We start from the raw sequence: 12632 nt of genomic DNA on the forward strand, positions 1-12632 counted from the left end.
GATTAGGTACATGGAGCCACCAGACCTGCAGCCTCCTCACACGTAGAGGGATTGTCTACAGGCTGAGGAGAACCAAAAGTTTAGCTCCCATCCTATTTAGTCTGCTTTCTTCAAACATCTTTAAACAATTGTAGTTCCAAGGAAGAAAGTCAGAGGGGTGATGGATAGGGGAGCATACAGCCCTGTGCCTGAGTTCAGCTGGAATCAACCCAAGTTTAACTGGAAGAGAGCACGTTTATGGCCAGCGTGAGGGGGGTTGTTTCGTTTGGGATGCAGGCACAAACCTGTAGAACTGTTTCCACTGCAAAGTGTTCATGTTGACAAGCTCAAAACCCAACACACCCCTAATATGGGCTTTCAGAACAGCCCTCTTCTGAACACATTAGCAGATTCACAAAGGGAAAAATAAAGGAGAGAGAATGCAACCCCAGCACATTCTGGGGCTCTCAAAATGAGCATCCACTGACAGTGCAAGAGGCACTGATGTTTGAAAGATGCTTAGTTCGAGCAATTACCAAGTGTGGGGTTTCTTCAGAAGTTAGAGCTGTTCTCAGCTGTGGGCACCTTCCCTCATTCCTTTCTTCTTACTGCTCCGTAGGTGCAGTTTCTCCCCACGCCACATCCAGAAGCCAAGGCTACTGCCTTGCTTACCCTAAATCCCACTGAAGCCTCAGGGTGAAATTCCACCAGTTATAATTGACCTAAGTCAGGGTGTTGTGGTTCCTGCCCTTCCTCCACCGCCTGTTCCCATTCCCTCCCTACCACCACTGCCAGTCTATACCAGCTGTGGTGAAGAGTAATCACTTTTTGAAGGGGGGGAGGGTTGTTTCTCAGCCAGTTTAGCTCCCTGAACCAGCTCACCAGAAGGTCAGATGAGCACCCACATCAGCAGAAAGGAGAGGACAGGACCACTGCAGGGCCTCATTGACTGCTGAGGAGGAGTTTTTCTTGTTTAATGAGATCCAGTCAGCACATTTGACCTCAAGAGCCTGGGTTTGCTGCTTGTTCCCAGGCTCAGAGCACTCATCCATTGGGACCACCACTGAGTGGCAGACTCAATGTTTGTCATGAAGATGGACTCATTTAGTGCTACCATCTGGTTCCCCAGAGCAAGTCATCAAGTCAGAACCTGTAAGCCTGTGCTGGAGGACAGAGATTCTCCTGCGGTTGGTACAGTTTGCACTATCCCTCTTGACTTCCTCCTTGCCATGGTGAGAGGACTTCCTGTCAGGAAGGAGGTGATGGGTATTACCACTCGTCAGAGCTCCTCTCCATCGTTTCTGCAGCCACCCACAAAATGTCACTCAAAGGCTCAGACCTTCCCTTTTGCCCCAGGCCCATCCTCAGACCAGTGGAGGCTTCGTAATGACAGCCAGACTGTGTTGTTGCACAAGGATCTCACGTGGCCAGGAATTGTCCTCACTCCTCCCAGCTGTTTCTCACCTTAAGGGAAATCACCCTGTGGGGCTCATGACAAGGAAGGTATCAGGAGAGCAAGAGGAGCTGTGCTCCTGGCTCTGTAGCATCATCTGGAAATTGACTCTCCTCTTGGTGGGCTGTGACAGTAATTTAAGCTGGTCCTATCCAGCTGGAGGGGAAGGCAAATGTCTGTACACTGGTAGAAAACTGAGGAGTGAAGTGTGCCTACAACCAAGCAGTGGTCACTGCTGTCAGAGGGCATGCTACACTCAAGCACAGGGTTTCATTTCTAAGCACAAAACCCCAGGGCCCATGAGAAGAGCACCACCTCGTCCACAGGAAGCAGGTACAGCAGTTCCTCTACCACCTACCTGGGGTGACTGAAACCAGCATTATCAAGCCATACACTGTGGTGCTCACATAGAGACCTGGGGCATTGTCTGGTCAGCAGGAGCCTCCTTCATGTGTGCTCTGCTCCCAGAGCACCCAGCAGTGCCTGGCAGCACAGGCTGTCTGGAAAGCCTCATCAGTTTATTACCCTGGGAACAAAGCTGGAGAGCTGCAGCCATTTTAAGCCTAAATTCACTACTGTTGCTCTCAGCAGCAAAGACAGGACCCTCTGAAGCAGAGCAGGTGCTGGAAGCTGGAGGCATTTTGAGCTCTGTCTCTTTCAAGCCAAGGGCTCAGTCCCACGGTGCTGCCATGTCCCCGGATTACAGCTGGATGCCCCTCGCCGATTGCCACCGCTGAAAAGCTGATGGTTCGTCCCTTTGACAGATGAGAACTGAGGGCTGGCTCTTTGCTTTGTGTCTGCACAGCACCCAGCCAGTTGCTTAATTACTTGGACCATTTTCTAGGTTTCCCACTCCCACTTCTGCAAGGGACTTCCTCCCTTCCCAGGCTCACAAATCCACTTTGCAGCTTTCATATCTGCACCGACGCTCGCGACTCCGGGCTTGTCCCTGCTGCCCCATCACAAAGAGCATCTCGTCCTCCAGAGGGCTTCCCATGGTCTTCAGAATGAAGGAAAAAAATACAGAAAGAAAGAAAAAGAACTAAAGAGTGCAGGGCTTAAATGCATGGTCCTGGTGTAGTCAACAAGCAGCTTAACAAGCAGCTTAAAAACCTCACCAGCTGGGCTGGAAGAGATTCCTGACAAGCCATCAGCACTCCGCAAAGCAAACAAACGGCACGGCACGGCAAGCAAGAGTTTCTCAGCAATATGTTCAGTTCTAACACTGTCTGACCAAGCTGTTCCATGCATCACTCCTGCTGGACAAGCACTCTGCAGGCTTCTCAAAGCCAGAAGGCTTCCTTGGTTAAAGGAAAATAGCCTCCTTCAACAAGAGCAGCTTTCAGCAGGCCTTTGAGCATCCTGGCTAGTCCAGCAGGTTCTAATTGGCTGTAATTAATACTCCCACAAGCTTCCACATTCTTCTGGACTGAGACAGAGGAATACAGGATTGCTCCCTGACCTTGTGAACATCAGAGGAAGTCAAAGGAACCCATTCCTTTCTGATCTTTAGAAATCAAACATCTCTGTGATCAGAGGAGGTAAAAGGCAAACACCGGCGCTGCTGGGAGCTGGCTGTGCACAGCCTGGCTTCTGCTGGGGCACAAAACACAACAGCCCCAACCTCAATCAAAGACGACTGCAAAGCAAGTTGCTACAGACAGGAGGGTTCTTCTGTCCCTCAAGAAGCCTCTTTTTATGCTTCCTTGTCTCTCATGTTGAGGCAGGCAGGAGGGGTGCAAAGCACAGTGCAGCCACAATGGATTTTAGCAATGCTGCAAGTGGCCTCCAATGGGATGCCTAAGCTGGATGACCCACCTGGGGAGGCTGGAAGCCAAAATAGCCTGAGCTGCCTGACATCTCCAAACCCCCACATCTGTCCCCAGAGAATGAGCTCGTGACACCTGCACAGCCATGCTCAGAAGCGCTTTACACTCAGCAGGATCTGAGCTGCTCGGAAAGGAAGGGCTGTGCTGCGCAGCTGACTTCCTCCCCTGAAGCCACCGAGCTGACCCCACAAAGAGAACTGACAGACATTGCCACACCAACCCCTTGTGCATCATGCTCTCTAGTATTCTGCTTGGAATCATAGAATCATTAAGACTGGAAAGAGACACTGAGGTCATCAAGTCCAACCTTCTAGCCAACACCTCCACGACCACTTCAGGCCATGTTCTGAAGTGCCACATCTACTTGTTCTTTGAATGCCTCCAGGGAGGGCAGCTCCACCAGCTCCCTGGGCAGCCTGCTCCAATGCCTCCCTGCTCTTTCAGTGAAGAATCTCTTCCTAATATCCAAGGGGCATGTTGTGAGGAGTGGGTCTGCAGCAGCTTTTCCAGCTTGCACTTGGTTATGGTGAGGAAGAACCAGGAGACTCCAGTGTTGTGCCCTCTGGGCAGGGCAAGACCTTCTGTTCTGCTCTGAGATTAGAGCCTGGGGGTGTCAGGAAGCTGGGGGAGCTGTCACTCATGGACATCTCTTTCAAGCTGCATCTTACAGACATAGCTCTGGTTCATGATGTGCCCAAACCCTGCACTGCTTGGTCCTGGGAGAGCATAACACAGAAATCTGCCTGTCCTCCAGCGTTCACTATTGACTGCTACGGTTGGGACTGACTGGACACCTTTGTTCTTAAGCAGGATGGATGTTCTTCCCACACACTGGCTCCCAGCTGTGCACTCCAAACCTGCATGTGTATCATCTTTGAGAGCAGAAGTCAAGTGCAGCACTCAGGTGCTGTTTCCCAGCACTCCTGAGCAGGTTGTCATGGATTCCTCCTCAAGGCTCCATCCCTGCATGCCAGACTCTCCAGTAACTGGTGTGGTTTACACCCTTAAGGCTAAAGCCTCTGCCAAGCCTTGTAGGCAGGTGGCATGATTCTTAATCCTTCAGCACCCAGGGGTGCTCAAAGCCCAGCCTACACAGGTAGGCTTAAGCATATGCAAAGATCAGCTACTGAACCAGTAAGTGTCTGTGCCCTGAGGAGCCAAGAACCGTGCAGCTGCAAGCCCACAGAGGTTGCATTGCTGGTCCCAGCTGAGGAAGCAGCAGGCAGATACCAGCTTGGGCTGCAGACCTCAAGTTAATCCCTAGGTCTCCAGAGGAAGAAAACACAGATGTCCAGGCTGGAGAGAAGCTGTAGCCCTTGCCCAGGCTGGTTTTGAGGGCACTTTGTGCCCTGTCCACTTAATCCTTGCTGTCCCTGCAGGTCTGCAGATGACATGAGAGCCTCCAGCCATTTCAAATTGCTTCCTCTTCCTCCACATCACTGCTAGTAAAGGGCAGCAGCCAGCATAGCTCTCCTGCACACTGCCCTCCACTCTGTCTTACCCACCTGGTGCTGGAGCTTGCCCAAGGTCAGACTCTTGCCTTTGTTGCTCATCTGAGGCTTTACAAGGAATCTGGTGCCCCGTGGTGCCTCCAAGCCCCTCCCTGCTCTCAGGCAAATCCAAAGAGGCTGAAATCCCAGTCCCTGCAGCTGGGAAGACCAACAGGATGATACAGTCAGGAGCCTGCTCTCAAACACTGCCCCAGCACAGCAGGACACCATCATGTAACATCAATATGACAAGGCAAGTGGACAGAGCACATCACTGCTGCCTGCTACCACCCCATCATTAGCTCCCCATGTTAGCAAGGTGCTCAAATGTGCAAAGCCTGGAGTGACCAAGACTGTCAGCCAGCCACAGCTCCCCAGCAAAACCACAAAGCCAGCAAAACCCCAACCCAGTTCCTCTTTCAGCCTGAGAGAGGAAGAGAGGGAAGGAAGGAGGGAAGGAAGACAGCAAATCCCCATTGCAGATGCTTGCTGAAAGGAACTCCTCATATAAACACAGGCATGCAGCAGTGCTTTGCTCTGTGCTCTCTCAGCTGTGGCAAAAGCATCCATCTGCACGTGTCTGCCATGCCTACACCTACATGGGGAATGTTTTGTTACCTGTGCTATTGTTGGTGCCTTACATCACTCAGCCCACCAGCCCTGCAGGAGCCACACTGTTCCTCTGCCATCAGCTTGGTGGGGAAGTGGCCCAGGCCCCCAGCTTCCTGGGGATCTCATCAAACCTTCCATTGAAACAACTGCTTTCATTTCCAGCACTGCAGGAACACTTCTAAAGCAAGCAGGGCCTCGACTTTCCCTTTGCTATTAAGCCTTGGCTTGTGGGAGTGCTGTGCAGGGCATTGGCTGGGGGAGGCAGAAAGCAGGAGCCAGCCCCTGGGTAGTGTTTCCTTCAGTCAGGCCAGGCCCTGCTCTCCCTCACACAGGAGGGTATCTGGAGAAGCTTCAGGGAGATTACCCTGGATTTCCACAGCTGATGTGTTAGAAATCTCAATCCAACCCAGCCCCGGGGAGGAATCTCTCAGTTTTGTTGTAGCCTCCCCTAAATAACCTCTGCTCAGTCTCTCCTTTCTCTCTGCACAGGCAAAAGCAGCACTCAGGAAGATGGCTTGAGAGTGCTGTGCCACCACAGCAAGGGCAGCAGCTTTCTGCAGCTTGGGCTTGCTCAGGAAGGGAAGCAGATGCAGGAGCACTGTGTGGGCAGGGACGAGCAAGGCCCTGCATGTGGATCCTCCTTTGTAACCTTTGAGGCTGGCTGCTCATTTAGGGGCAAGCTGATGACAGGCTGGGCAGAGCTGCCACAGCTACTTCGGCTCTAAACACTTTCTGAGGATGGGCAGCTGGGGAGGGGAGAGAGCTCCCAGTGATGAGGAACAGCTCAACCCTGTATCAGCCCCCGGAGAATCCACATCTGCCACCTCCAGGCCCAGCCCCACGGGAAAAAAACCCAACACAAACCTGCAGCAGACACTGTGGGAGCAGAAATAAATCAGAGTGAAGTGGAGCTGGGATCCTGAGGAGGACTCCTGAGGGCATCTCCTGCTTCCCTGCAGGAAAGGGCAGCGTGGAGCATCCGAGAAGCCCCCAGCTGCACCTGCATCCGTCACCGGCCAGACACAGAGGCCTTCAGTGCTCCATCTTCGCTCTGCTTCCTCCCTCTTGTCTTCCCCATCTCTGCCCTGAATAGGCAGCTTCAGGAGGAGCACAGTGCCCGGATTCTCTCGGGGTTTCACAGCGCATCCGGCACTCCGTGCGTTATCCTGGTGGGCCCTGCTCCAGCAGCCTGCCCGCCCCCTCCCCCTCCCCTTCCTCCTCCCCCTCCTCCTCCTCACCGCCCGGCTCATCGCCAGCCTGCCCGGGCATGCAGGGCTATGCACATCCTCAGCCCGAGGAAGCCTCCTCCCTCTGGTCACTGGCCCTCTGCCCTGGGCTGTCCCCGGGGCTGGCTCACACCATCTGTCCTGGCACTGACCAAAAGCCTGCTGCACAGGGCTCCTGCTGGGCACAGGGCTCCTGCTGGGCACAGGGCTCCTGCTCTGCACAGGGCTCCTGCTCTGCACAGGGCTCCTCCTGGGCACAGGGCTCCTGCCGGGCACAGGGCTCCTGCTGGGCACAGGGCTTCTGCTGGGCACAGGGCTCCTGCCGGGCTCAGGGCTCCTCCTGGGCACAGGGCTCCTGCTCTGCACAGGGCTCCTGCTGGGCACAGGGCTCCTGCCGGGCACAGGGCTCCTGCCGGGCACAGGGCTCCTGCTGGGCACAGGGCTCCTGCCGGGCACAGGGCTCCTGCCGGGCACAGGGCTCCTGCTGGGCACAGGGCTCCTGCTCTGCACAGGGCTCCTGCCGGGCACAGGGCTCCTGCTGGGCACAGGGCTCCTGCCGGGCACAGGGCTCCTGCCGGGCACAGGGCTCCTGCTGGGCACAGGGCTCCTGCCCGGCACAGGGCTCCTGCCGGGCACAGGGCTCCTGCCGGGCACAGGGCTCCTGCTGGGCACAGGGCTCCTCCTGGGCACAGGGCTCCTGCCGGGCACAGGGCTCCTGCTCTGCACAGGGCTCCTGCCGGGCACAGGGCTCCTGCCGGGCACAGGGCTCCTCTTCTGCTCACTCATTCCCCTTGGCACCTTGAACTCAGCCAAAGGGAGCCAAACACACCCTGGATGAGCCTCTGCACCAATGGTCCCACATATGCCTGCCTGGGAGGTGTCCCTGCCTGGCCATGGTCCCCCATATGCCTGCCTGGGAGGTGTCCCTGCCTGGCCATGGTCCCCTATATGCCTGCCTGGGAGGTGTCCCTGCCTGGCCATGGTCCCACATATGCCTGCCTGGGAGGTGTCCCTGCCTGGCCATGGTCCCACATATGCCTGCCTGGGAGGTGTCCCTGCCTGGCCATGTCACCCCTAGAGCAACCCAAGGGTGACAAGACAGCTGCCCAGGCCATGCCCCCACTGCTCCTCCATCCAGCTACAAGGGCTGGAGGAGCAGGGTGTGCCTGGTGCAGGAGGAGGAACCAGGGATGCTGTTGCCACACTTCCAGAGGAAGGCATGACGTGAGCTCCAGCTTAATTGGTTATTAATAACCCCTTTGTTAAGCAGCCAGCCCTGAGGAGGAGCCCAACCTGCAGTGCTGTTCTGGTGGGGAGCTCAGCCACCCCTCCCTGAGCCATTCACAATTCCTCCCCAGGCAGTTCCCCTGCTGGGAGGCCGCAGAGCTCCCCGGTGAGTCACGGTGGTGACAGCACTGTCCCCTCACCCACGCAAGGCTGCTGGCTTGGAGCTTCCTTCTCAAGTCCTGGAAAAATAACAGATGCTGTTGTTGAGGGGGAGCTTCTCAGAATCTGCCCAAGCACCAGGCTGTGTCTGGGCATGGCCACACTCATGGGTCCCCTGGAAGAAGCCCTCTGGGAGCTGCAGAGCTCCCTGGCCCCTAAGTGAGGCTACTCCTGCGACCCAGTGCTGCCTGCTCCAGGCCAGGAGCCTTCCTCTATGGCAAACAGTGACAGCAAACAGCCTCCACACCCCACCCTCCCTGCCCAGTTCCTTTGGAGCTTCCAGATAAAGAGAGCCTTCTGATTTCTCTCCCCTGCAAATCACAGCAGTGATGTGACCCTCTCCCCCCCCATGCTGTGCTCACAGAGTGCTGCATGGTAGGTTTCCAGCCCTGACTGTATGGGGATGGCTCCTGAGGACCCAAAAGAGAGTGCAGAGAAACCCCAGCTCCCACACATGCTGCAGCACCAGTCCAGCCAAGTAATGCTGGCATGGGAGCCTCACCTTCCCCATAACCCACACAGGCACCCCAGCAGCCAGGAGGAGGATTGGAGGTTGGATGCCACAGCAGTTGCTCACCACAGAAGCCTCTATCAGTCATCCCCAAAGGAGCACTCATCAGGGTCAGCAGAAAACTGCTCACACAGCCTCAAGCAGAGCCTGGGTTGACCTGGCTGGGAACACCCAGCAGATCTCAGAGTTATCACCAGATAAGTCAATGGGCACAGTAAAGTCCCAGAGCAGAGCTCAAGGACCAGCATACCACAGCCATGGAGCACACAGCAGGATGTGCTTCCAGCCAAGAGCCAGGCAGAGCTGAATGACTCAGTCCTCTCCAGGTTGTGACAGGGAAGCTGTAGCCAGCTGAGGGGAGGACACCTTACAGGCAAAGGGACAGTCCACCTCCTGCCCCTGGGCTGTCCCAGGGGGCCAAAGGGAACAGCAGGATCTCATGAGCATCTTCATGACACAGCCACAGCAGAGACCACCCACTCCTCACCAGCCCAAGGCCAGCTGGTGCTCTCCACAGGACCCAAGGAGATGAACTGCTGCTGACCCTGAGGATTGTCTCCTGAACAGTTAACCTCCCAGCTGTCACCCAAGGCTGCATGTCCCTGGAGGAGGCTGTTGGGGAGAAGCTGCCTCCTCAGTGAGCCTTTCTTGAGGGTTTGGGGTTGAATGCCACACCTGAGACTTCAGGAGTTCCAGTCCTTTTCCAGACACACCCTCAGTGCCAGAGCCAAGTGCCAACAGTGAGATGTTACCCCCTGGTGCCCACCCCTGGACTCGCTCCCTGGGAGCTGGGTAGTGTGGTCCCACTGCCCAGCCCACCTACACCACGGGCAGGAGAGACTCACCACCTTGCTAGCCCAGAAGAAACTAATACCAGCCCCAACCATCCTTGCAGACCCAGAGGGGATGTGACTCCATGGCTGCAGACCACTGATGCCTCCCTCAAGGAGCCACCCATGGCCATGCTGGACTGGATGTGACCCACTGGCTCTGGGTCTGCTGGCTGCACCTCCTCTAAATGTTTCTCCATGGGTCCTGTGGGGCAGTCAGAGGTTCAGAGGGGCCTGAGCCTCTGAAGCCAGCCATGCTCTGGACCAGGCTGTAAATGGTGACTCAAACCCCTCAGTGTGGGCAGGGCTTTGTGGAGAAGTAGAGCTGCACACAAGGGCAAGCCTGATGCTCAGGAGTCACCAACATGACCTCTGCTCCAGAGGGAGATTGCTGACTCTGGCCTCCTGTTTGCAGGCACTGACGTGGCATTTTCTAGCCCAGGATCTTGCTTCCTCTCTGCATGGGGCCTCAGTGGGGCATCCACTTCCTCAGGAGGCTGAGGGTCCCCATCACATCCCAAGAGCCACTCATGGGTCACTGCTGGTCCCCAGGCACACAGGCAGCTGGGGGGGGAACAGCTCTGTGCAGGGCAGAGGATCACAGAGTGGGTTGGGTGGGAAGGGACCTCGAAAGGCCATCTAGTCCAACCCCCCTGCAGTGATTGGGGACATCTGCAGCTAGAGCAGGCTGGTTCAGAGCCCCAGACAGCCTGCAGTGGTTCCAGAGCTGAGTACCAACCACATACTGCAGTGGTGCAGCCTCTGGGCAGCCTCTTCCAGGGCTCTGTCACCCTCACAGCAAAGAAGCTTCAGATGGAACCTTCTGGGTTCCAGTTTGTGCCCACTGCCCCTTGTCCTGTCCCTGGACACCACTGAAAAGAGTCTGGCTCCATCCTCTTGCACTCCCTTTAGCTCTTGCAGAGCACTGCTCAGCTCCCCTCTGGGGCTGCTCTTCTCCAGGCTCTCAGCCCCAGGGCTCTCAGCCTTTCTTCCTCACAGAGATGCTCCAAGCCCCTCAGACCTGTCTCTCCTGAGCTAGGGAGGCCAGGACTGGACCCAGGACTCCAGCTGTGGCCTCACCAGGGCAGAATCAAAGCTCCTTACACACCAGGGTCTGTGCTGTGAGCCAGCTCACATAGTCCAGCCCTGCCACCAGCCAGGCCCAGCTCACAGCTCCACCATGGTAGTCAAACCCAGGCTTGAGACACCTTTCCCACCCATCACCCTCAAGCAGCACTGTGAGCCATGGCCCAGCTAGGAGCCACAGAGGGCATCAGCTGGAGAGGAGCTGGGGAGACCAGGATCACCTCACTCACAAAGCTCCCCAGGGCCTGCAGCGGAAGGGGAAGAGGCTGCCCTCCTTCCCTCCCTCCCTCCTCATCCTCATGTGGGGCTTTCTGCAGCCAGGTAAACACAGGATGTTGCTGAAACACTCACTGAGCAGATTGGGCAACGTGGCAGGTGGCAGGAGCTCCAGACAGCTCTCAGCATCTGGCATGCACCCAGGGGTGGCTGCATGGAGGGGCAGGGTGATGCCAGAGCTGGCTGCACCCTCCCCTGCCTGTCCCCAGGGTCACAAAACTGTCCTGTCTGGAGGGAGAGGCAGCATGAGCTGGTGCCCAAACCCAGGGCAGGGTGGGGACACTGCACCTGCAGGGACCTCAGGGTCTCCTTGCAAGCTGGGCTGATGCTCACAGCAAGCAGTGCCAAGCACCTTGCTCCAGGCTTCAGGCTCTGCCTTCCACCTGATGGCATCCATGTGCACCTCCTGGGTCCCTCTGAGCACGGGAGACATGCAGGATGTGGGGATGGGGGTACAGACCCCCCCAGGATCCCACCCTGCCCTGCTCAGCACTCAGAGCTAGCCCTGCAGGGGCAGGCTCACCCTGCCCTGGTGCAGCCTGTGCTGTACAAAGTGTGGCACTTGAGAAGGCACAAGAGGGAAGACGGGGGAAGGGAGGGGAAACAAAAGGCTGTGGTGTGGGAGGATGTGGACAGGGATGCCAAAGGCGCCGCTGGCTTCTCCAGAGCCGGAATGGAGGGGAGGTGGCACTGTCCCGTGTCCCCAGTGTCCCCTGGAGACTGCTGCCATCTGCTGGCAGGACCCAATCCTGCTCCGGTCCTGAGCCCAGCCACTGCAGCAAGGCCTGGGGACCACTGTCTTGCACCCCACCCAGGACAGTGTGACACCATGCAAGGGTCCGGGCTGGGCAGCCCACGTTGGCCCCCAAGCCTCCTTGCAGCCATCCCGCAGAAGCCAGTCCCCAAAACCCCTCCTGGTGTCCATCTGAAGCGTGGCAGATTGTCACCCCGTGCTGGCTGGCAGATTCCTCCCACCTCAACCCCTTCCCAGTGCTCAGACACCCCCACACCCAGGCAGCTCCCCAGCCAGTGCCTTACCTTGCAGGTGGGCATCGTGCAGGCTGCGCCGGCGGCCACAGGGAGAGGACCAGCCCGTGGGCAGCGGTGGGGTTAGAGCAGCAGCCCTGCTGGGGCTGGCTGCTCCAGGGGTCACCCAGCTCCACTGCTCTGCAGAGCTGCCCCGAGGTGGCCAGCTCCCAGCTGCAGCCCTGTCCCCTGGGTCTCACCAGGCAGCGCAGCTTTGTGGCAGGAGTGCACAAACCCAGCCCCTCCCCACGGCCCCTTACCCTCCCCACGTCCCCTTGCCCTCCCCACGGCCCCTTGCCCTCCCCAGCCCATCCCTGGGCTGTGCTAGGGAGATCCACTGGGACACCCAAGGCCACCCTGCACATCCCTCTCCACTTCTCACGGGCACCAAGACCCTGGAAGTGGCCTGGGTGGTGTGTTCCATGCTTTGGGAAGGGGGATTAAGGTCTGGAGGAGCTGAATCACCCAGCTGGGAGCCCCCCAGAGGCTCTGCAGGCAGCACAATTCATCCCTCCCCGGGGCAGAGGGAAGAGGTGTCCTGCTCTTTGCTGGAAAACACCCAAATCCAGGGGCAGGGCTTGAGCCACAGCTGTCCCCAGCTTAGTTCCTCCCAGAAGAGCAAAAGCAGTGCCTGGGGGATTTTCTGTGCACCTCATGCCCTGTCCCCCCCCACGATGGGAAGGCTGCGTGGCACTGGAGGCCTGCCCTGAGTGCAAGCCCTGCAGACTTGGTGCCATGACTCACAGGAAGATCTCTCAGCCTACAAGGGATCATGTCTTTCCCTACCCCTGCCCAAACAAACTGCCCAAACCCAGCTCCCAAAGGGCCAGGACACAGCCAGCCAGGCCCAGCTGTGCTGAAGCCTCGT

Source organism: Melanerpes formicivorus, unplaced genomic scaffold (genome assembly GCF_026170545.1).
Source record: "Melanerpes formicivorus ecotype bairdi unplaced genomic scaffold, bMelFor1.0.p_v2 SCAF_14, whole genome shotgun sequence".
In the NCBI taxonomy this organism is placed as follows: Eukaryota; Metazoa; Chordata; class Aves; order Piciformes; family Picidae; genus Melanerpes; species Melanerpes formicivorus.